This window comes from Rhipicephalus microplus, chromosome 6 (genome assembly GCF_043290135.1).
Source record: "Rhipicephalus microplus isolate Deutch F79 chromosome 6, USDA_Rmic, whole genome shotgun sequence".
Lineage (NCBI taxonomy): Eukaryota > Metazoa > Arthropoda > Arachnida > Ixodida > Ixodidae > Rhipicephalus > Rhipicephalus microplus.
Genome location: NC_134705.1, coordinates 158,344,730 through 158,369,190, shown reverse-complemented (window position 1 = coordinate 158,369,190; position 24,461 = coordinate 158,344,730).

Sequence of the window (24,461 nt, the reverse complement as noted above, 5' to 3'; positions counted from 1 at the left end):
ATATACGAAAATATACTTGTCGAATTTCACTGCCCTTTTTAACTACTGTCACGGAATAAAGGCCAGACAGAGTTTTAAGGTTACTGCAATTTGGCTGTGGCTTGTTCAATTACCCAATACTATTAGATAAAAGAAAAAAAAATGGCTGTTATTGTCTCTTTCCAGTCAACAAATTAACGCCGTCATTACTGTTCAATAATAACAGTTTTAGAGCAGTGCGTACCCAGTTAAGGACATGTTTGGTAAAAAAAACAAAAAAAGAAAGTGTAGCACTGTTTTAAACTGCCAGAATGTAGTTGGTTAAGGCAGAGAAAAAACGAGGAGCGTAAGTATTGAAAATGTATATCTGTATTGCCCAGCGTACGTATCACGCGACACAACTAGAGCAGGTTGGTTCAATCCTGATTGTTTGATCGATATACTTGTTCTCTATAAGTCGCTACATTGCTGTGTCATAAATATTTCACGATGGAGTTGACTAGCAATTACATGTAAACTGCATCCAGCGTGAAGATATAGGAGCTTGCAATTCATATTTGTAGTCTTGAGACTCGCATTGGTTATTTTTGAAAACGACGGTTTTCCGACCGCCAATTCGCGATGCAACGACATACAACAACTGCAAAAAAGGCATGCAATGATAGAAAGAACGAAAGACAAAAAGAAAGAAAGAGAGAAAAAAAAAGAAATAAACAAGCTTGCTCCGTCTCGCGAAGTACGTAATTTAGTAATAAGGAGAAATAATAATGCGGGACACTCCGGTTTGGGTCGACGTTCACATTAACACGGAACAGTTTGAACGCACCGAGGCATATGAGTTGTTGTGGCACAAGGCTGTCTATTTCATTCCTATCGAAACTTTGCCTTTTTGGTGACTAATGGTTATAACAATCTTATTAACCGTACACTGTGGTCGCAATAAGCAAAATCATAACGTAATCGAAGATGTAATAATACCTGTTGGGGTCTAAGGACCCAAAGTCACGATATGATTATGAAGTGCTCAGAAAATTTCAACCACCTGGGTTTCAGTAAAATACAGGTTCTTTCCGTTCACTTCGATTGCGCTATCACTAAAAGAAATTGATTTCCTTCGGAACGTTAGCACACGTGTTGTTCATGGTGCGTTGTGGAGATGACTACGTGGTTGTTAGGTGGATTCTGTTTTGTTTGTTTTGTATTTCTCTTTTTTGTCAGATGCTGCCCAAGTATATATTGTGCGGTTCTAGCAAATAACTTCTTGTTGTAAGTCAGTGCCGCTGTCTGTCTCCTTCTTTCTCTCGTCCCTCGTTATTGGCGCTGTTTTTTTTTAAGTGAATCATGTCGTACCAACTCGCCCAAGCAACCACGTTAGCTTTTTTCCGTTGTTGTAGAAATGAACTCTCACCACTCAGCGTGCGAGACATACCACCCGAGGTGGTATAGCAAAGTGAGAGACGAAACGTGTTGCCGCTATTTCAATAGCGGCGATTGACCTGCTCGTCACTCGAAGATGAAGCAGGAACGCTCGAGAAGTTCTAATAGGCTCAGAAAAACGTGCATTTGCAGACTTACAAAAGTTACATAAATACGGACGTTATCAACGTTACAAAAAAAAGCAAAGCACTTGGGAAAGGAACCGCCTTTTGTAGGGCAACCCTACGGTATAAGACAGTACATTTGGTCGATGAGAAACCCACTACAAGGACGCAACTGTCGTACATATGCGAAGGCTCATACTCTCGCCCCAAATAACGCAATCAACCAAAATGTGAGTAAACCAGAACTAGAAAAAGTCATGGAGGATTGAGCAAGCTCCGCGGCGCACAATTATCTAGACAGAGCTACACGTACTGGGCATTGCGGCCATAGAACGACTTCCCTGTAACACGTCAACTTCTTGACGACGGGGCAATAATCCGTTTGTCCCCTGTGCGCTACAATAGAAACCGCTCGCTGACCGCCCGTGGTTCCATTTACGAGCTCATTTGCGCGGGAGCAGTCGAAGACATGCCACTGCGACAATACGCACCAAATCGCCGAATGGGTGTCCAATCATCGCGACATCAGCCACGCCCTCACGTGTCGCCAGCCCACCCGCTTGAGAGAGCTACCGAAGCTAAGCCAGACCGGGACAAAAGGTTGTCGGTGACCTCTGAGTTTTCGCAACGCGCGCTGCCTCGAAACGGCGTGCTGAACACAGCATGCGGCTGAGCTTCAGCTGAATCGAAGCGAAGTCGATGACGATACCTCTCCGGCCCTTGGGAGCTTTCCTAGTCAGCTGCGCATGGCGCGTGGGGGGCTTGTGAGTCCGTTGCGGGAAGCAGGTCGAATGACCCTCGCCTCTCTTTTTTCTTTTCTCTGTTCCAATCTTTCCCTCCCTATATCTTTTATTCCCCATACTCCATTCCTGTGCTGACCTGTTGAGGTGTCCTTGTAAGGAGAGACAGTTACGGGTCGGCACTTTTCTTTTCTTCTGTTATAACCACTTATATATAAGTGAGGAGTCACCGTGCCGCTCTGGTTCTCGGAAGAGGCCAATGAATGCGCAGACTGCCAGTGTCGTGAGGCAATTAAGGGGGACGTCACAATGACGTTTATAATACCACCTCTTTTGTTACCCCCGTCGCAGTTGGTCTCCGTTTCCTGAGTAACTGGAAACGCTCGACCGTCTCTGGCGCAGACGAACTGCCCAGCGTACCATGCTGGCACCGTACTGCCCACGTGGTCACGGCAAATACAATCGGACACGCTTCGACTGAGTGCCATCAAAGCAATGCTGCCTGCCATCGGCTGACGTGCCTCCCCTAGCTTACAGCACTAAAAACTAACTGTAGCGCAACCAATTCTAACCGTGGTCCTACAGTTTCTTTAACGTGCACCGTAATATCTTAGTATGAGGGTCTGTTGCACACGCCTCCATCGAAATGCAGCTGCCACGTCCGGGATTCCATCCCCCGACTTTCGTATCAGCAGTCATGTGCCATTTCCACCCACGGACACCGCTGACGGAGAGTAGAAATACTTCCATTGTCTCTTAGCATGTTTGTTATTCCTTCGCCTCTTCTTTTTCTGTCTTTTCAGTGCTGTTTCCAGGAAACGCATCTCAGTCTCGAATTGTTCACGCCGAGTATACCTGCAAGTTACACGCAATGTTCATCCAAGTGCGCCGACTCGGACCACAGGATGGACCAAGCAACACCGCGACTTCATTTCTGAGGAGCACTGGAGGGCATATACGTTCTTATCACATGCACTGCAGGCACCCTGTTTGCTCTGGACACCGTACACTCCTTCAACTGAATTTCCACCTTCACGGTGAAGTGCTCATCTTGTAGTTCCATCCACAACTGGCCAAAAACCCGAGAAGCCGGCATGAATTATGCATTTTGCTCAGGTCGACAAACAACACAGCGAATCCGTGTTTGCGTTGCTCGCTCGAACTGCCCCGACAAAGTTGTTGTGTCGGCTTCGTGTATCTTTCAACTGCGGTTTCTTCGCAACGGCGGTCAGTTCGGTGCAGCTTACGGGATATCTGCATCCTGCAGTAACTTTTGGCGTTCCTTGAACGTTTCTAAGCGCTGGTATTTCTTGTTGGCGTTCTTCGCTTGAACATTTCGCCTTTTCTTTCTCAGTGTCAACTGCATACAACTTAGCCTAAAGATATTTACCACGCGCGAACTTGCGAATTGGAAGATATATTACAGCATATATGTCATCAGCATAGATTACCATTTGTCAATGTGTGGTATCTGAGGAATCTCGCTCTTGGTGAAAGAAAGCAAAGAAACATTTCGATGCGGGGGAAGTAACAGACCTTATCTAAAGTGTATGCAAGTGTTGCAAATATTCAACACTGTTTTGCTTTAAGCAGAATCGCGGATTTCGCTGAAACAATGCTGTGAAAAATTAGCAAGTTACCACTGTCTGAGTTGAAGGCGAGTATGCATTTTATTATCCCTTTAATGGGATTATTCTAGAAAACGTGCCTGCCAACAGTGCACGCAACTAAAGAGAACGACACATGTAATGACACGACTTCATACGGCTGGCAACAACAAGCCAACTGAGCACCGCCATCAATGATCTTGTGTTGATGCTAGTCCTCGGAATGCAGTACACGGGCGGCGTAAAGAACGAGAAGCCTCTGAATTTTGCAGTCATGTGCTGCAAGAAAACCTGACTTCATCTCGGAGGCACGCGTAGACCTTGGTGACTTGTGGCATTTAATCCTAGGAATACTGGCAGTGCCTTCGTGCACAGCTCTTTTTCCGGAAGTGCGACACCCTCGTTCTGAAGCTGCTGCTGCTGCTGCTTGTATTTTGTTGGATACGGCACATCTTTGTGAGTAGGCGTGCGATACATGCCATGCACAGATAGACGACCTACCCTCTCCCATCTCAGTCTGCTGAAACAGCTGCAAGTAAACGTTGCGAAATTCTTGCTTCAAAATGACACGGTGTTTTTCCTTTGTACAATGATGTATGCTCCCACAATTCTTGGTCCCATATTAATATTATCTGTGGTTTCATGTCCCAAATCCCCAAGTTGATTATGAGAGACGCCGTAGTGGAGGGATGCGGAATTTTTTTTACCATCTGATGTTCTTCAGCGAGCACTCAAATCGCACAGTACACGGTCCTCTAGATTATTTCGCCCCCATCTAAGTGCGACTGCCATGGCAGGGATTGAACCCGCGACCTCTAAGCCAGCAGCAGAGTACCTTAGCCACTGTTCCACCGACGCGCACCGAACTTGGTCCCAACCCTGCAGGCTGTCGTGAGGTGACATCGCACAGTCGCAGTACAGCAAGAAGCGTAAAGTTGAATGTGCCGAACGAAAGTGAGTGGTCAGCATGACTATAAGTATATTTAGTATGTCGTCAACTCGTCCAAATACTTTTCTAACACTTTTTATTGTTTCGGGTTTTACTCGCTAATACAAATTTCTGTAACGCACGTTTATGTCACTTTTTTTTCTCAAGGTGTTTTGTATTTGATTTTATGAAAAAAAAAAAGAAGTCCCTCTATTTCAAAATCTTTCCCACTCACCTACCCTTCCATTGTTGGCATTTCTACTCTTCCCCACCATCAGCTTCAACTCATCGCTAGAGTGCTTTCTGCTAACGAACCTAATTTTGCGAGACCGACGGTGAGAACAAGCACAAAGGCACGAAAAAGATAGAGACCGAGTTCCGTCTCCAAAGTTTTGAGATTCCGTGAGCCAACGCTAACAATCTCCAAACGTGAAAAGTCCTCACGTTACGACTTCATTCGTTCGTATGTCAAACGCATTCGCCACCAATCAGCCAAAAACGTTTTTTTCCCGGCTGCGGCAGCTGCATTTCCGATGGAGGCGGAAATGTTGTAGGCCCGTGTGCTCAGATTTGGGTGCACGTTAAAGAACCCTAGGTGGTCGAAATTTCCGGAGCCCTCCACTACGGCGTCTCTCATAATCATATGGTGGTTTTGGGACGTTAAACCCCACAAATCAATCAACGTTTTTTTATTTCGATGTAAAAAATGAACATGAAAGGAAGGCTTTGTTAGTGCCAGCAAACTTTCTGCATAGTAAGACCCGCAGAATCAGAACGCTGCCTAAATTTGGGGCGATGGTCGTTTTATCTGGCCTTGATTCCACTATCTGATAAGCCCACATAGTACATACCCTAATTTAAAACACTGTTGGTGTTCGACCCACCAAGAGCCAGTTATTTAGCAAGAGTAAAAACTGACAGAGTGACAGTGTGTTGTGACTACTATACGTCCATACAGCCTGGTGTATTGTATCACGCTGTTGTGCTCAGCTGACATTTTCACGATGGCGTTTCAGTGCCATCACATTGGGCTGTTAACTTGTGTGTTTTGCATCTTTAACAAACTAAACAGTGTTACGGTAGATGCCGAGGCATGAAAATAGTTGGGTTGCTAAATACGATGTTTTATGTCCTTATTATATCGCATCGCATCGCATCGCAACACACACACACACACACACACACACACACACACGCACACGCACACACACACACACACACACACACACACACACACACACACACACACACACACACACACACACACACACACATACACACACGCACGCACGCACGCACACACACACACACACACACACACACACACACACACCAAGAAAACATTGCCTTAAAGCACAAGATGGTGGCATATATATGCCCTAGGTGAAATAGTATATAGCATAGATTTTTTTTATATGTAAGATACCAACACTGCCTGACATATACGTATCAAGCTGTTGTGTAGAACTGACTCTGATACGCACAGACTAACGGAATGCATGAAAATTTGTGCGCAGTACGGTCCTACACAGACGGATGTGGTGCATCACTCTGTGGCATATCGATGCTAATTCAGTGTTACGGCGCCCATCCAACTTGTATTCAACGTTTTTTTTATTTTTTGTACACTCTGACGTAGTTTGTGAGCGTGTAAAGTCTACATTTTGTCCTTACAGCCTGAGTGCTTGAAAGGCGACATGATCTGTCTTCGCACAGAAAATCAGTGAAGGTCTTATGAACTTTTTGCGTAGTAGTGGCCTATTGCATAGGCTATAGCACACCAGCTCAATTTTGTTTTTCATTTTCGCGCGTCTATTTCGTTCTTCGCTTTCTTTCTCATCTTCCTTCCCCATTCTCCCTTCCCTTAGGGCAGGGTAGCAAACCGGATGCTCCGATTTTCGGTTAACCTTCTTGCCTTTCCCTAATTTTGTTCTCTCACTTTCTCTCTGATGCAGGTCTCCACGTTGTTGTGCAGGTGCTTTTTCGCTGTACACGTCGTATTCGGAACAGTTGGGGAAGGCAGTGGGGGCATGTTTCGGAGACTCATTTGCAGCGTGCATTTGTCGTAAGGTTCTTACCCTACGACAAATAAAATACCAGCGGATCCGTTAATGAAGGTTCTAATAACACTTCATTGTTTACGAAATCAGTGCACCAACATTTCGGAATAGAGACTGCCTTATACACAACAAAGCATTGATTGATTGATATGTGAGGCTTAACGTCCCGAAACCACCATATGATTATGGGAGACGTCATAAAAGCGGCTTCGGAAATTTCGACCACTTGGGGATCTTTAACGTGCACCCAAATCTAATCACACATTCCTACAGCATTTTCACCTCCAATGAAAAGGCAGCCGCCACAGCAGGGCTGTTCAGAACAAAGCAGTAGACAAAATTAAAAATAAAGAACGTAAGAAGAGCTTGTAATCAAATCAGACAAGTTAAAGTACGCCGATGCCAAAGCAGCCTGAGGATTTTCTGTCGAGAAGGTATACACATAGTATGCTTTAACAAATACAAACGTGTATATCATGCATAATACTGTTTTTAATTGCACGTATAACTGAAGAAAATAAATTAAATGGGCAGATCTCGCGTACCATGACTACTGACGTTATGCGAGACCAGCGGAGGGAAGGTGACTGACTGTGTGGGGGTGTAAATTGTGTTCTTCGGCGAAACCTTACGTCACGAAATGACACTAAGTATATGTACGGATTCTGTACGCACAAACATAAGTTGAACGGTGGCATGTGCTTCACAAGACCACTTGTTTATATTTGCGTAATCACGCTTACATCGACATTGATGTTACCAACAAAAGAAGCGACAAGTGGATATGTAGCACTTGTGTTTGCGAGGCTGGTAGCACAGGCTATTGCTATGTAAGCGGAATTCTGCAGATGGTGCTGCATTATAACAGTGACGTTAGCGCGACGCGACGCCTGTGTCATAGGAGTACATATTTAATGTTTTGTAGAATTAGATAGCCAGCACTACGACCAGAACTCACGTTTCACCAGTTTTGCGCCTGCAGAGGGTATTTTCCAAAGTAGTTTCGAAACCTGGCGTGGCTTTGTGGTAGCATGCTTGAATGCCGCGTGGAGTGCTTGCGTTGGATTCCTGCTAAGACCATGATGTTTATTCTTTACAATTCTCGGGCCAACAGTGCTGATGTTAGGTTGTCTTAACGCTATATCACTATAATTACCAGTGCCTGCTTTCACCGTTCCTGTGTACATATAAATTTTCGACCCATTCTGGCACATACCCGCATACTGCGGTCTGTGGTGTACGCGTATGTGCCCCACGTGTCGAAGGAAAGGGTTCGATGATGCACGCGATGGCAATTTCTTCTCATAAATGTAATAAATTGCCAGATATTCGAGATGACCTCTCACTTTCCCAGATTAATTGCAATCACGAGAGCAGCCAGAAGTTTACAGACAGACAGACAGACAGACAGATAGATATATAGATAGATAGATAGATAGATAGATAGATAGATAGATAGAGAGAGAGATAAACAGATAGATAGATAAATAGATAGATAGATAGATAGACAGATAGACGGACGGACGGACGGACAGACAGACAGACAGACAGACAGATAAAGACATAGATACGAAGTTCGCGCAGAAATGCTTCGAGAACTGAAATATTAAAGAATGAACAGAAACAAGCAAGAAAGAATTATTTACCATTGCAGCTATTACAGCATCATCGATTTCCCCAAGGGAAAGAAGGATTTGAGGAAGAAAACAGTCGTAAATTTTTCTCGGATGTTTTGGCAAGGAATTACGATAAACTTTTCGAGCGTGCCCGATGTGTCGCTCAAGTCCTTGGGGATTCGTTAGGCGGAAGCCGACTGGAAAGAATGTCCTCGGGGGAGCACGAGCTTAAACTCAGTTCCCTAGTTCAAAGTCTTCTCGCTGTCAGTACAAAAATATATTTGTCACAATTTATGATCAATCTAGGAATTCATAGTACTTTGGACCTAAAGGACGGATGGAATTTCTTTGTTATTATATTTCGATTAAAAGAAAAGCGGTGCACAAAAAGACGGAGACAAAGAAGAGAACCACACAGCGCTGCACTCACAACTGAAAGTTTAATCCGAGCAATAAATGAGTATACACCAACTCGCCGAACTTTCTATTCTGTTACAATATATTATCTTTCGAGTTCTGATTTCTTTCTATTTATCCCGTTTGGTCTTCTTGACACTATCTATCTATCTATCTATCTATCTATCTATCTATCTATCTATCTATCTATCTATCTATCTATCTATCTATCTATCTATCTATCTATCTATCTATCTATCTATCTATCTATCTATCTATCTGTCTGTCTGTCTGTCTGTCTGTGTGTCTGTCTGTGTGTCTGTCTATCTATCTATCTATCTATCTATCTATCTATCTATCTATCTATCTATCTATCTATCTATCTATCTATCTATGTCTGGGTGATCTCGCGATCTCCTCCTTAGCTTGCTGTGTGCACAATAATTATACTATAGGAGCGTAAAAGGCTTTTAAGATTATGACTGTGTGATCATGAGTCGAATAAGGTGAAAATGTCGTCGCATACGACGTGAAACTCTTTCTTCTAGACACGTTTGGCCCATACCCGCATACCACGGTCCCTGGGTATGCGGCGAAGGTGTTTGAAGTTATACCGAGGAATCGTGAAAACAGATATTGGTAATTTTAACATGATGACGTCAAGAAAAGCCAATATCGGCAGCGTTGATCCCATGAATGCTAAGAATAAACTTCATGGTCACAGCCGGACATGAACCAAAGCATTGGGTGTTGCAAACAAGTATTCTACCCTAGAGCCACACGAAAACTCAGATTTGCTTTCCAAAAAGACCCTACATAAGCAGGCGTAAAATATTGGTGAAACGTCAATTGTGGTCGCACTGTTCTGTTCTGTTCTGTTTTAACTGTTTTGCTGTGGAGAGGTTGAGGTGCATATTGCCTCAGCTACTACATATCACAAAGTTCTGCAGCGAAAAAAAAAAGAATAATACAGAACGGTACGCAAAAAATAACTATACGAAAACAAAACATAACAGCACACTGAAATCAGTTCAAATATCATGCCCATACAGAGTTTTCTTGGAGCAGTTCACACAGTCATGAACTGTTTGCACGCACACCTTCCTTTTCTAATGTCAATATATACATGACCACATTTTATATATACCCATCTATGGCTGTCTGTCATAGGCGCTTGTCCAGTCCGGTCTCCACTAAAAAGTCTGTCAGGAAGATTATTGCCTTTTTTTGAAGACGCATCTCAGGTCATGGACCAAGTAGTTTCTTTATTGTGAGGGGCCGTCTGTCGAAACTTGCTAATTTGTTCTTTAATTTTTCTCTTTCATTCGCGTATTTAACGCACTCCAAAAGAATATGACGGACATTTTCTTCTGAATGACCACAATGGAATTCCGGGGAGTTAGATCGATGTATCTTGTGCAGGAAGCTGTTTGTGTATTGCTGCCCATATAATTTTATAAACGTTGCATACGTACTCAAGTGGTACAGGCGACATGTTGGTTTAGCGTAGTGAAGCGCCATTCATTGAAGTTGGTCTATACGTAGGACAATTCGGGGCTACCATCCTCGTAAGCAAAAGCGCCGAATTTCAGCTTACCGCTTCTGGTGGTGGCGCGCGCATCTTCATTAAAAATCTTTTTGGACGTTTGGTACATGTCTGCGCCTGATACGTCTTACGCGTGCGCATGCAAGCTCTGTGGTTGTAGCCTTTATATGCGTTATTGCGAAAAGAATAAAGCAGTTGTCAGCATAATCGAAAATACTTCGAACACACAGGGATGATTATGCATTATGAAAAATACATGACTTGTCAACTTTTTGTGCTTCGTTCACGGTTTCAGCGTGAAATATTATGGCACATTTCGTTGCGTAATATTACGGCTTCTTGGTCATGTTGTAGACCTAACACATGCTTTCATGAGATTATTTTGCTACATGACATCTATTTTCTTTTAAAATATAAGATGGGGAAGACACGACGAAAACATTGTCCCTGTGTTATTTGCAAGATTTACACAAGTCTAACTCTTAAAATTGAATTTCAATACATCGGCCGTGGGGTACACCATTATAAAGTAGGTTGTTCATTTTTTTGAAGAATGCGTTGTTAAAGCACGTTCGACAATTTCCGTCATCTCGTGTTTCTTTCAATTCACTCACTGAAAAAAAATGTGCTTAAGTAAACTAACTCACGAAAGTGGTGTTTGCGTTTTCTATTATACGCATTGATTTCTGCAAAAACAATGTGTCCTCACTGCCAAGAGTGATGGACGGCTCCAGACGTAAAGCGTTCCGTTCCACTCGGTGGCGTGCTCGCGTCGGTGACAGGTTGATCGAGAAGCGCGCAAATAGAGTCGATCGATTGCCTTCGTCAATAGACTTCCACCATACATCCGACCCGGTGACTCCTTTTTTTTTTTCGCACCGCCCGTATCTCATCTGACACCGCAAGCTCTTGTTTAAACGACGGAAGCCGATTCACGGCGCTCAGGCGCGTCGAAGCCCGCCACTAAGTGAGCGACGCGTTTGGGTAGCGATGAAAGAGAAGACCTTTCGTTGCGCGCATTATAGGTGCAGTCACGTCTCAATATAAATTGTCAACACGGCAGTCATGGTTAACGGGGTTTCAGGCCTGAACGGTTACCGCGGCAGATGTTACTTGGTTCATAGTGTACCAGCACCTGAAGTGACATCTATAGTTCAGTAATATTTGCTACATCCGTTTTGTAACGTCGATGCCACTTTAAGCACAACAACGTGTTTCAACTCAAATTCGACGCAATTTTCATTTTATCACGCCTGGGAAAAAATAACGACAAAAATGTCGTCGTATTATGTAGAGAAGTGACTATATACTTCTCTGTGCTCTGGGCTCTTCATTACACGAATAAATCCCAATAAACAAATATGAGAGCCGTAGTACTTTGTGAAGACAAATTACCAGCGAACCCTCCCCCCCCCCCTTTATGGTTATGGTGTGCAACAGCCGACTTGAACGTCACGGGATCGAATGCTGATCGCGGCAGCGGCTCGCATTTTTGCTCGAGGTGAAAACGCTTTGGGCCCGTGTGCTTAGCCTTGGTTGCACGATCGAAATTTCCGGAGCCCTATACCTGCAGCGTTCCTCATAATCACATCGTGATTTCGGGATGGCAAATCGCAAGAATTGTATGTTATATTAAAACTAGTGCAGCACAGGGTATGGAGGTGATACCCTGTACTACCTGACACCCACGTTAAACCAGACATACACACAAGCGCAGACTTGCATCTAACTTGTATCTCACAGAGTCCACCTATAAGTAGTACATTAGGCACGAACCATCAGCCAACATGCGCCCCCCTCTACCCCCTCTACCCCCCAAAAAGAAACATAAAATAACTGCTAAGAAATTGTATAAAATAACCACAAATCATGGCATCTTAGCCGCGCTCATCGATACACTCCATCTCTGCTTAATGCAAAACAAACAAAATCAGCAGATTCCAAGGGAACAGACGTTATGTGAAGCATGCAGAGAAAAATGACTGTGGCGTAATTTTGCTTATTGAGCGAAACCTTACGAAATTACGCTAAGACACTTGCATGTCTTGTGCAACACACTGGGAGGCTGTGGCCCATCTCACTCTTTTTAAATGACCAGAGTCACAGAGCAACTTATGTTTTGAGACGTCGGGTTATATTTTCAGCATACAGGTTTGTCGGAGAAGGTTTCAGCAATGCAATAAAAAATGGAATTTTCTGACCTGTTGTTAGTTAATGAGTGAATGATAATCCTATACCCCGGCGCTGACAAATGTGAAGTAAATCTTCAATGGCAACGTGATACGAGAACATCTCTCGCTTTATTTGAAAGCCCAACAACATTGTGAACTTCTAGCGATACACAGACAAACCTGGTCATGGTCAAGCCCTACCTAGACTGAACGGTCTGTGAAAACCATATGAAAATGCTGCACAGCAAATGGACAACGTAATGCCTAACGAAGATGCCCTGCTTCTGCACATGGTAACCATCTTCAAACTAGATTGCAGTATAGTCGAACTAAATAACGAGCAACAAGAAAAACCTGTCTATGGTCACACCAGCACCTTTCTGAAACGGCACCTCAAAGTTACCTTCGATGGAAGTACGAAAAGCCTGATGTGCTGTTGCACCGAAGCATGACAAAACTCGCAAAAAAGAAAAAAAAGCGTTGCGAAATTATTGTAAGAGGTAATGATGGAAGAAGCTGAAGAGCGTTCTCAAGGGCAAGGTTTGTCAATTTCCTCTCGAGTGACAAACCCTAGGGCGTCATCAGCTGTAGCGATAGGTGCGCCCACTTGGTCCCATCAGGGGCACTTCTTTGCTCCGTAATCGAAGTGACTGCCACCTTCCTCGAAGCTTAATGAGTGCCCCAGAGAAACTCATTAGTCTTCGTAATGAGCGACTTAGTCCCTATAAGAAGGCTATCCTCTCAACGTCGCCATCTGCTTCACGCCAGAAGCACCACTGCGGATTAATCTTTTTTTAAAAGAGTGCGAAACGACGGGGCCAAGGGGAATCGACGTCGAAAGAAACACGTGCACGGACAAAACACTGCTCCTTCTGTGAAGAACAAAAATTAATTAAAAGGTTTTTTTATCAGTAAAATGCAGACAAGTGAAAGTTCACGTGCTGTTCTCTGATGTACTCAATTCTTCTTTCTTTCTTTCTTTCTTTCTTTCTTTCTTTCTTTCTTTCTTTCTTTCTTTCTTTCTTTCTTTCTTTCCTTCTTTCTTTCTTTCTTTCTTTCTTTCTTTTTTCTTCTTTTTTCTTTTTTGTTTGTTTTTATGTTTGTTTCTTTCTTTTTTCTTTATTTCTTACCTTCTTTCTTTCTTTCTTTCTTTTTCAAACTTCAAACTTTATCAACTTGCTTAGGCGCAAAACGCTTCATTTGATGCATGCGGCAATGATGGTACTGCGTTTATATCTAGGTGACACTGTTGTTGTGCTATAGTTAATCTAGAACACTTCACAGAGTAGCCACATGTAACCACACTTTGGCATGAACTCTAGCCATCTTTAAATGAAGGGTCAGGGGGCGCAAACGTAGAACCGCATAATTTTCTGTGGACATCGACCACACATAATAACACTGTGCACAAAACCACAAAAAACACGAAATGTTATTTTATTCCCCCTTGTCATTTCAGAAACGTATTGAATTGCCGAAACTCAACTTTAAGTACATTTATTTAAAGAAAGGTGTGCAGAACAGAAGTATTTGGTTTGACCCGCAGGTCGCGGGTTCAGATCCCGGCTCTAGCGGCGGCTTTTCCGATGGAGGCGGAAATGTTGTAGGCCCGCGTGTTCAGATTTGGGTGCACGTTAAACAAACCCAGGTGGTCGAAACTCCCGGAGCCCTTCACTACGGCGTCTCTCATAATCAATGGTGGTTTTGGGACGTTAAACCCCACATATCGATCAATCAATCAATCAATCAATCAGAAATATTTGGTTCCTGTTTTTCACAGGTTTTTTCTACGTGTTTAGAAAAAATTTATTGCCACAAACGTCAATAACACTCAACAGAACATTTCCGTCTTAGACATACTCTAATGATGATGACAAGACAGTACGTAAAGAAAATTTCTGTCTTGGCACTGAAACTTTCTGTGTAGCATTTGTTAGTTTAGAACCATTTTTACAGTGAGGGACATGACGAGTGAGTCAGACTTGGCCACCATTTTTGAACCATTTTTTAACCTAATGTTATGAATCCGCGATACACCAGGAAGCTTCGAGTAAGCAAGTCATGGAATGCGTGCCACCTTAATGCCGGCTGCCAATGACTCACGGGGATTGTAGCTTTCACCATGAAAAATCTAGCGCAATATTGCCTAATGTATTTTATGCAAGAAACAATTGTATTGTAGCTGATGGTGGAGAGAGCGAATTGCGTGCAGAGGGCTCACTTCTTCTTTACCAATTGTTTCTCGCCTGGCTGGCTCAGGTTTTATCTTCAAACCCCTCGTTTAATTGGCGTGTACGCGCTGCAAACGTAGAACACGACATGTTGCGTTGTTCTGAAGTACGTTTTTAAAGACGATAGTCTTTCTTGGGGACCTTCGGCGCAAAAATTTTAGTCTGTCTGTCCGTTCATTTGTCCGTTTGTCAACTCTTAACAGCATCGGGTACTTGAAATGGCCGACCCCATCCACAGCGCCCACCAATGTTGCTCAAGGTTCAGCGTTCATATTTGTGCAATTGTGAATTAAAAAGCAAATATTGCACATGTCTTGAGCACCACAACAGGTATATATTCTGCATGTGCGTCTTTTACTAGAAAAGGTATACATAGTAATTTTAAGGACCGTAGCGCTTATCACACTGCGTTGACCTTGCAACGCTTGCATCAACAGGCGAGTGTTTCCAATGTTTTGCTAGAACGAGATGGTGGTGGCACCTACCCGTCACCTTGCGTTCTACACCTTATCACCTCTGAGACAGGCACGCACACCAGTCTCAGAGCCACGCGCTCCGTTTTAAAAGAGAACTGCCAGATGGCGCTCATGTCTCACGTGTGACGGGACTTGATGCGTTCCTTCGCCTCCGCTGCACGCTGGAGGCACTCTAACGCAGCGCCTACAGAATACCATGCACCAATTTTCTTGCGCAGAACATCAAATAAATGTTTTGTTCACTCTCTCCACACCCAAGACTGTCGTCTTTCGACGACATTTGCAGATTACATGCAGATACGGGGCCATTTTTTATTGCAAAGTCCTCGCTTCTGTGGCATGTTAATTACTCGTAACTTATATATAAATATGCATGACAGGTGCATTTAAATAATTAAACAGTATAATCGTGTAAAGTTTGCCAGAAGAAAAACGAAAATAATTTTCTTTGGCAGTTTCTTGATTCACGCAATAAAGCGTTACGATTCCTTGACTAGCAGTCCAACTGGTTCGAAGACAGCCGATTAGATGCCACAAAAATCGGTCCGGGAGCAATTGGCGCGGAGAGGGCCCTTTCGGCGGGAATCGCCACCACCGAACCGGATTCCACGGCCTTCCGGCGTCTGAATTGGTCCCTGTGAACGAACCCTAGCTGCTTATTCTTTTAGATTTTTTAGCGGTCCAGCGGGGATTAGTAGGATTCGGGTACCCACATTCTATGGCTCATACTCGTCTATAATGATGACAGCTTTTTAATAGGCCGCACAAACGTTTGCGGCACTATCCGTTTGTTTGGCGAACTTGGGCTTTTTCCTTTCTAGGGGACCAATAGTCTATGGTGGTGAGTAGTAAAATTTAATCAATTGCTGTAGCACCTAGCCATTTATGATGAAGATAATTTTTATGGGGGAAACACTGCACACTGGCACATGCACTGTAGGCCAAGCAAAACGCGGCTAGCCTAAACAGCTCAGCGGAAAAAACGCCAACGAGCACAAAAGCGCAGATGGTCTGGAAAATGACGCGAAGCGACGGCCGCCCGTTTCACCGACTTCAATCTGCACATTGGCTGAGTGGCTACTAGCCCATCTTTTCACACCTTTAGTAAAGATGAACTCGACGAAGTTCTGCGCATTGCAATAACTAACTCCTAGCACCCACTGACACATGAAAAAAGGAGAGCGAATGACAATAGCACTACTTTCAACTGACGGTGTGTATGGGCATTGGATGATAGCGTCGGTATATATTATCATGCACATTTGAAGAAGTAGACTCTAACTTAATAGCTAAAATGTGCAAACTTGTGCCCCCCGCCCCCCAAAAAAAAGTTTTACAAAAATGTCTGTGCCCAGAACACCTTCGCTTATTTCAAAAACTCCCTCGCTGGATTCCGCGCCGACCGCTTGTGCCCTGTTATGCCTGCGAGTCTACAGCGAACGGCCGTGCCTCTGAAAAAGGCAATCTGTGTCAAGGCCAGTCCGCCTGACGCGATCAACAACTCAACGGCGCCTTTCTGGCGCGCACGGGCAGTGAGTCAGCGCAGCTGCGAGCCCGTCGAGTAAACAAGCGGCGTCTTCATGTCTGGTGGTCTGACGCATTGCGCGGCGACCCCATTGGAGGAATCTGCCCTGACGACCAGCGGCGCTTCTAATTGGACATTTTGGTTGGACCCGGTGCCTATAAAAGAAGCCCTGCGGTGCGTCGCGATCGGTGGTCCTAGGGAAAGCTGACATGTGTGTCAGAGCGGACCCGTTTGAGAGCAGACCTATGTGTTAGAGAGGGGAGCTCGGCTCTCCGAGTCTCTGTCGGCCCCAGTGCCGAATTTGTAACGCCTCTGTATATATGCTGTACATAAACCTTGTTTAACTCACCGTCGTCTCGTCCGCTCGTCTTATCAGCTCTGCGCAGAAGCAGTCGCGAGCTGAGAAACATACGCTACCAAACGGCTGGTGACCTTCCCGGCGGAGTTGGAAGCAGTGGCGCCTTCGGGACCGTGTTGGCGTCGCCGTCTTTCGCAACAGTGGTTGGCAGCTGCGGGATCGGCCGGCGTCAGCGACATCGATGCGGTGAGTGCCTGATGTTTTCCCCTCAGTTCACCAGACTACTCTAGCTCAGGTTGTAGTAGTTTAGAGAAGGGCTGTGTGAAGCATTGAAGGGAGCTTTGATCGTTTCAAGCCAAGTCGAAGCGCTTTGAAACCAAAGTTAATGCAGAGGGGGTAAACACGGGAGTGTGAAAAAATTGCTTGCGCGTCTTGCTAGTAGGCTTATAGTGGGTACGGCAAGTAGATTCTTAACAGGGGCAAACAGCAAGAGGCTAGTGTGAACGATGGAGAACCTTAAAGTGAAGGAACTCATTGAAATTTGTGAGGAACTCGGCATTACTTTGGGCCGTGCGAAACGAAAGCAAGCGATCCTTGAGATCATGAAGGATGAGGGAGTGTCGGCTGAGGAAGTCGATGAGGCCTGGGCGGATATCAAAGCACGCCGCGAGGAGGCCGAAATGCGAGAAGTTCGTGAACGTGAGGTAGCCGAGAGACAGGAGCGCCTCGAGTTGAAACGAATAGAATTGGCAATTCTACAGTGTTCGCAGGCGCCTAGCGTAGCTTCTCCGACGATACAGGTCAGCGGTTTTAGAATTCGGGACCAACTGCCACCGTTCGTAGTAGGCGAGGACATGGCGAAGTATCTCGTCAAGTTTGAACACGTCTGTGAGCGAAATGCTTTGGAGCGGTCTCTTTGGGCGCGGAACCTGTTAGCTCTTCTTCCCGGCGAAGTGTCCGACGCGATAACTTGCTTGTCGAGGGAAGCGTTTGAGAGCTATGACGAGGTTAAGGAAGTGCTCTTGAGACGTTATAAGTTGTCACCCTAGGCTTTCAGGCAAAGGTTCCGGTATGCTAAAAAGGGGAATGAGTCACATGTTGACTTCGCGTTTCGTCTTAAAGCCGATTTAATTGAATGGCTCAAGGGCGAAGGGGTTTATGACGACCGCGATAAAGTGGTGGAATGCGTTGCATTGGAGCAATTCTACCGCTGCATCGAGGAGGATGTCAAACTTTGGCTGCAGGACAAACTTGGTGAAGTACAGCTAAACAAGGCAGCAGAGTTAGCTGAGGAGTATTATACTCGCCGAAAGTTGCACAGCAGGGCAGTGCGCGTTGAAAAGGATGAGAGAAAAGAGGGCTTTTCAAAGAAACCTGATCAACGGAGACCCGCTCCGCACCGTAATTTCAAGAAGGACCCGTCTCTTACGAAGGACAGTGTAGGGGAAGGGCAAACAGAAGCGGAGAAATCGAATGAGGTTCCTAAACAACGCACTGATACCACACGGGCATTTGAATCACGGAAGCCGCTAATCTGCTACAACTGCAAAAAGGAAGGGCACATCGCGATAAACTGTAAGCAAAAGTTTGCTTTTGCTACAATCCGAGAATCTGAAAAGAACATGCGGTTGTTACAGCCGTATATCCAAGAAATTAGTGTGAATGGGAAAGCGTGTCGAGCACTTAGAGACTCCGCGGCGACCATGGATGTTGTCCATCCTTCATTGGTGTCTCCGGATGACTTTACAGGAGAATGCGCGTGGATCAGGCAAGTCGCCGAGGAGCAGAGTGCTTGCTTACCAATCGCCACGGTTGTTATTGAAGGCCCGTTCGGTAAGCTTCGCACCGAAGCAGCTGTGTCTGCCGCGCTTCCCGATCGTTTTCCTTATCTTTTCTCCAACAACTCAGAGCAGCTTCTCAAAGAGCAGGGTAAATCGTTCTTCCCCAACTTAGCGTACATGGCCCTCACGCGATCGCAAGCGCGGAAGCTCTCGCAAGAGCTTGACCTTGTTCAAAGCGGGGAACTCTCAAGTGACCTTGTCGGCGGGTCGACGGAACCTCAGAGAGGAAATTTTCCGCGTGAGTCATGTGAGCAGTCGCGCGAGCGGCCCGTCGCCGAACCGACCGGCGCGGCTTCCGTAGAAAGGGGAGACGACATGGCGCCATTGGATCAGAGCGAGAGGGCTGCAACGCTCTCGCCTGTAGCGGAAAGTTGGAGTGAGCTGTCGAGGGTTGATCGAGAAACGCTCATTCGAGAGCAGCGTGAGGACCTCTCGATTAAAGCGCTAATGGAAAGCGTAACCTTGGGAAAAAGGAAAAAGAATGTTTCTTTTTTTGAGAAAGCAGGGCTTTTGTATCGAAGCTACACAAATGCGCAAGGTCGCAAGTATGAGCAGCTCTTAGTGCCACAAAAGTATCGTCGCCAACTATTGGAACTGGCGCATGAAAACGCATGGGCAGGTCATCTCGGCATAAAAAAGACCAAGGCTAGAGTTTCCCTTCAGTTTTATTGGCCGAAATGCTGGAAGGATATCGAAGACTTTGTGCGCTCATGCGACACTTGTCAGAGAGCGGGGAAATCCACGGACAAGTGGAAGGAACCCATGAAGCTTGTGCCAATTATCACAGAACCTTTTCGGCGCCTAGTAATTGATATCGTCGGGCCGCTGCCAGAGTCAAGGCAAGGTTGTCGGTACATCCTGACGGCTCTCTGTGTAGCCACAAAATTTCCGGAAGCAATACCCCTTAAGGAGCTCAATTCCCCTCATGTCGTGGATGCACTGCTATCCATATTTGCACGCGTCGGATTTCCTTCTGAAATCCAATGCGACAATGGTAGTGTCTTCACCAGCTGCCTTACCTCTACCTTTATGGATAAATGTGGAATAAAAGTAGTGCACAGCTCGATCCATCACCCGCAATCTAATCCGGTAGAGCGTATGCATTCCGTTCTGAAACGGATACTGAGAGCTCTCTGCTACGAGCACAAATGCGACTGGGAAGCGTGTATTCCTCCCGCTATGTTCGCTTTAAGATCAGCTCCTCATGAGAGCACTGGTTTTAGCCTTGCAGAGCTTGTGTATGGCAGGAGTTTGAGAACACCATTGCGAATGCTTCGCGAGTCCTGGGAGGGATTCGATGAGGACCCTATTGTAGTTGCGTATGTTTTAGACCTCCTTCAGAGGCTTGGAAAAACGAAAGACCTTGTGGAAAGCCACATGAAGGCTGCACAAGTATTGTCGAAGGCATACTACGACAAATCGGCGAAGAAGCGCACATTTGAAGTTGGTAGTCAAGTAATGCTGCTGCGGCCGTCCAAAAAGAACAAGCTTGAGGTTAATTGGGAAGGACCCGCCAAAGTAATATCGAAGCTTTCTGATACCAATTATGAAGTGAAATTAGGAAGGCGGCCGAACAAAATTTACCACAGTAACTTGATGAAACCATACGTTCAACGTCAAGCGGTCGTCAAACTGCTGTTGAACGCTCCAGAGGAAGAGGGAGAAGAAATTTTGAGTTCTACTGATGTAATCGAAAGGGGATCGGAGGTAATCTTGGAGCAGTTGAACCTAGAGCCTAGGTTAAGTGAAGTCCAGAAGGAGGACCTGAGAAGGATTGTTTCCGAGTTTCAAGACGTGTTTTCGGACCGTCCGGGAAACACGACGGTGATCGAGCACGATATCGAGCTAACTTGTGAGGAGCCAATCCGTAGCAAGCCGTATCGTTGTTCCCCCGTGCAAAAGCAGATCATGAAAGAGGAAATCGATAAAATGCTGGAGTTAGGAGTCATAGTACCGGGCGAGAGTGACTATACATCCCCTCTAATATTGGTTCAGGTGCCAGGAAAAGATCCGAGGCGATGCATCGATTACCGGCGTCTTAACGCAATAACTCGAGACCAAACTTACCCGATACCAAACCTAGAGGAGAGGGTGGAAACTGTGTCACAGTCCAGCTATATTTCCACGTTAGACCTCGTGCGAGGGTATTGGCAAGTCCCCCTTACAGAGCGTGCTAGCCGCTATGCCACATTTGTTTCTCCATTTGGAACGTATCGCCCACTTAAGCTGAGCTTTGGATTGAAAAATGCACCCTTTTGTTTTTCAGGCTTAATGGACCGCGTTCTTAAAGGCCTCTCCGAGTTCGCTCTGCCGTATATTGACGATGGCGCCATCTTCTCCAACAACTGGGAAGAACATGTCGAGCATTTACGCGTCGTGCTGAACAGGTTGAGAAAGGCTGGCCTTACCGTGAAACCTACTAAATGTCACCTAGGGTGTGGCGAGGTGTCTTACCTGGGGCACGTTGTGGGGCGTGGCCGGCGTAGACCTTCAAAAATTAAGGTAGCCGCCGTCGTGAACTATCCACGACCAACCACTAAATCAGAGATAAGGGCATTCTTGAGCCTGGCAGGATACTATCAGCATTACGTGCAAAATTACTCTAGAATTGCCAGCCCTCTCACTGACGCGCTTCGAAAATCCGAGCCGGTTAAAGTAGTATGGGACTCAGAAAGGGAGAATGCGTTTCGCAAGCTAAAACAGGCCCTAAGCGAAAAGCCTGTTCTCATGGCACCTGATTTCTCAAAGAGATTTGTTATTCATAGCGACGCGAGTGATCGCGGCATGGGAGCTGTATTGTGCCAGGAGGACAGTGCGGGTAACGAAAGGCCAGTTTTGTATTTAAGTCGAAAACTCAGCGGCAGGGAAGAGGCGTACAGTACCTCTGAAAAGGAATGCGCTTGCCTCGTGTGGGCCGTTCAAAAGCTAGCTTGGTATGTCTCCGGTTCGAGGTTTGTGGTTGAAACGGACCACTGTCCTCTAACCTGGTTAAATAACATGTCGCCTAAAAGTGGCCGGTTACTGAGGTGGAGCATGATACTCCAACAGCACAACTTTGACGTTCGCTACAAAAAAGGAAGGCTAAACGCTAATGCAGACGCATTGAGCCGTGCGTTTAGTTAGTACCTTCTCAACCTTTCGGTTTCTCGCTGGCGATTCGGGGCAAAATTTTGACCTCATCACGACCTTAGCTGAGCGCTCTCGTCCAGAGTGAGCTCAAGGAGCCAACTTTATGTTGTATTCTAATTCGTTACGTTGTTGTACGTGAAAAAAAGTTTGAGTTGTCATTTTAAGGGCCTTTGTCCCACATGTGCCTTGCCTCTTGATGTAGAGGGAATGAAATTCCGATAGACACTTAGCTAGGTATATGTTGTACTATACTTTGTCTGGTGTTCTGTCGGGTGACCGAGGGCACTTGCGCGTGTCGTGTGTTGTCTGTTGTCGAACCGTTCTTGCCAAGTTGCAGAACCATCGACAAGTGCTGAAACCGAAGATGGTCAGAAGAGACGAGCGAAGTTGGCCAGCAAGTTGTGGCGACGAGCCAGTGTAGCTGGGATCTGTCGTCAAGAATGGGATGTGTTCCCGAAACAGAGTCTGGAGCTGCATTCTCCCCATGGCCCTGGAGGCGAACCTGGAGGGACCTGGCGAACGAGCGCGCCTGTCATCCGAGCCCCGTGGAAGCAGCTCGTCTTTTCGGCGCATTGTCTGGCGGCGGGGGTGCTGTTATGCCTGCGAGTCTACAGCGAACGGCCGTGCCTCTGAAAAAGGCAATCTGTGTCAAGGCCAGTCCGCCTGACGCGATCAACAACTCAACGGCGCCTTTCTGGCGCGCACGTGCAGTGAGTCAGCGCAGCTGCGAGCCCGTCGAGTAAACAAGCGGCGTCTTCATGTCTGGTGGTCTGACGCATTGCGCGGCGACCCCATTGGAGGAATCTGCCCTGACGACCAGCGGCGCTTCTAATTGGACATTTTGGTTGGACCCGGTGCCTATAAAAGAAGCCCTGCGGTGCATCGCGATCGGTGGTCCTAGGGAAAGCTGACATGTGTGTCAGAGCGGACCCGTTTGAGAGCAGACCTATGTGTTAGAGAGGGGAGCTCGGCTCTCCGAGTCTCTGTCGGCCCCAGTGCCGAATTTGTAACGCCTCTGTATATATGTTGTACATAAACCTTGTTTAACTCACCATCGTCTCGTCCGCTCGTCTTATCAGCTCTGCGCAGAAGCAGTCGCGAGCTGAGAAACATACGCTACCAAACGGCTGGTGACCTTCCCGGCGGAGTTGGAAGCAGTGGCGCCTTCGGGACCGTGTTGGCGTCGCCGTCTTTCGCAACAGCCCTCGCGATCTCCGACGACAGTGTAGCTCTGACCTACTGGACTTGCCCAACGCCATCTCCTGACGCCGACAAGAGCTCTCGCAAGTGCCCCGTACTCGGACTCCTGTAACCGTGTTTTTATCTTTCCTATCTTTCCTATCCCTCATATGTCCTCGCTCGCTGTCCAAGCGCATCTTTCCCTCCCTCCCTCTCTCTCTCTCCATTTAATTCTATCCTTTTAATCCCTCCTCACCCCCATCTCTTGTGAGCTACTGTTGAGGTGTCGCACCTTGATGCAGACAGCTACGGGGCTCACTTTTCTCTTTTCCCTCTTATAACCACTTCTCCACGTCTCAAGTTCGGCACCTCATCTTCTTCTCTTGTCCTAAGATTTTCGCACGTGCCTGAGTTGTCAGCGTCGTACCTCGCGTACTCCACCAGCACTTCGCTTACTCTGTTTGAACGCACGCCGCAGACAAGACGGAGGCGTAGCAAATGGCTGGCGAGCGATCGTTAAATGTATCCTTCGGTATTGTGTTTTTCTTTGCCGAATAGAGCCTTTATTTCATAACAGCGCTGCTGGCGTTCCCTCTATATAGTGGCCCGTGTGTCAGTTTGCACTAGGAAATAGGCATTACGATGCATACGAACTCAACTAGCTCGTCTTTCAGCATTGCTGAAGTGCTGAAGTTCCGTGTTTCTCCACATCGAGTTTCTGGCGCTATGTCTGCAGTCCTTGCTCGTATTTCAGCTTCGCTGAAGTTCTATGTTTCTCCACATCGAGTTTCTGGCGCTATGTCTGCAGTCCTTGCGCATAATCGCATATACTGCCGGCGAAAGTGGCAGTATCAGCAGATAAAAGTGTCAAGCAGATGAAAAAAAAAAAATAGGAGCCACTTGCAGTGATTGCTGTCCTACTTGACTGATACAGCACTTTTTGCTCGCAGAGAATTTCCGATTCAAACTGACTCAAGACAGCAGAAAGGAAAAGGTTACTACACCAATATAGCTGTAGACGAAACGAAGGTACAAACAAACAAAAAATGAACTGCTACCGCTGGTGTCTTTCTATTCACGCAAAACAAACATGGGGGCAGGGGGGTCGATTCGCTGACTCGGTCCAACATTCGGTCGAAATGGGCATCTCTCGAAAAACAAGAGGTGACAGCTGTATCAGACGTAAAACGAAGCCGAG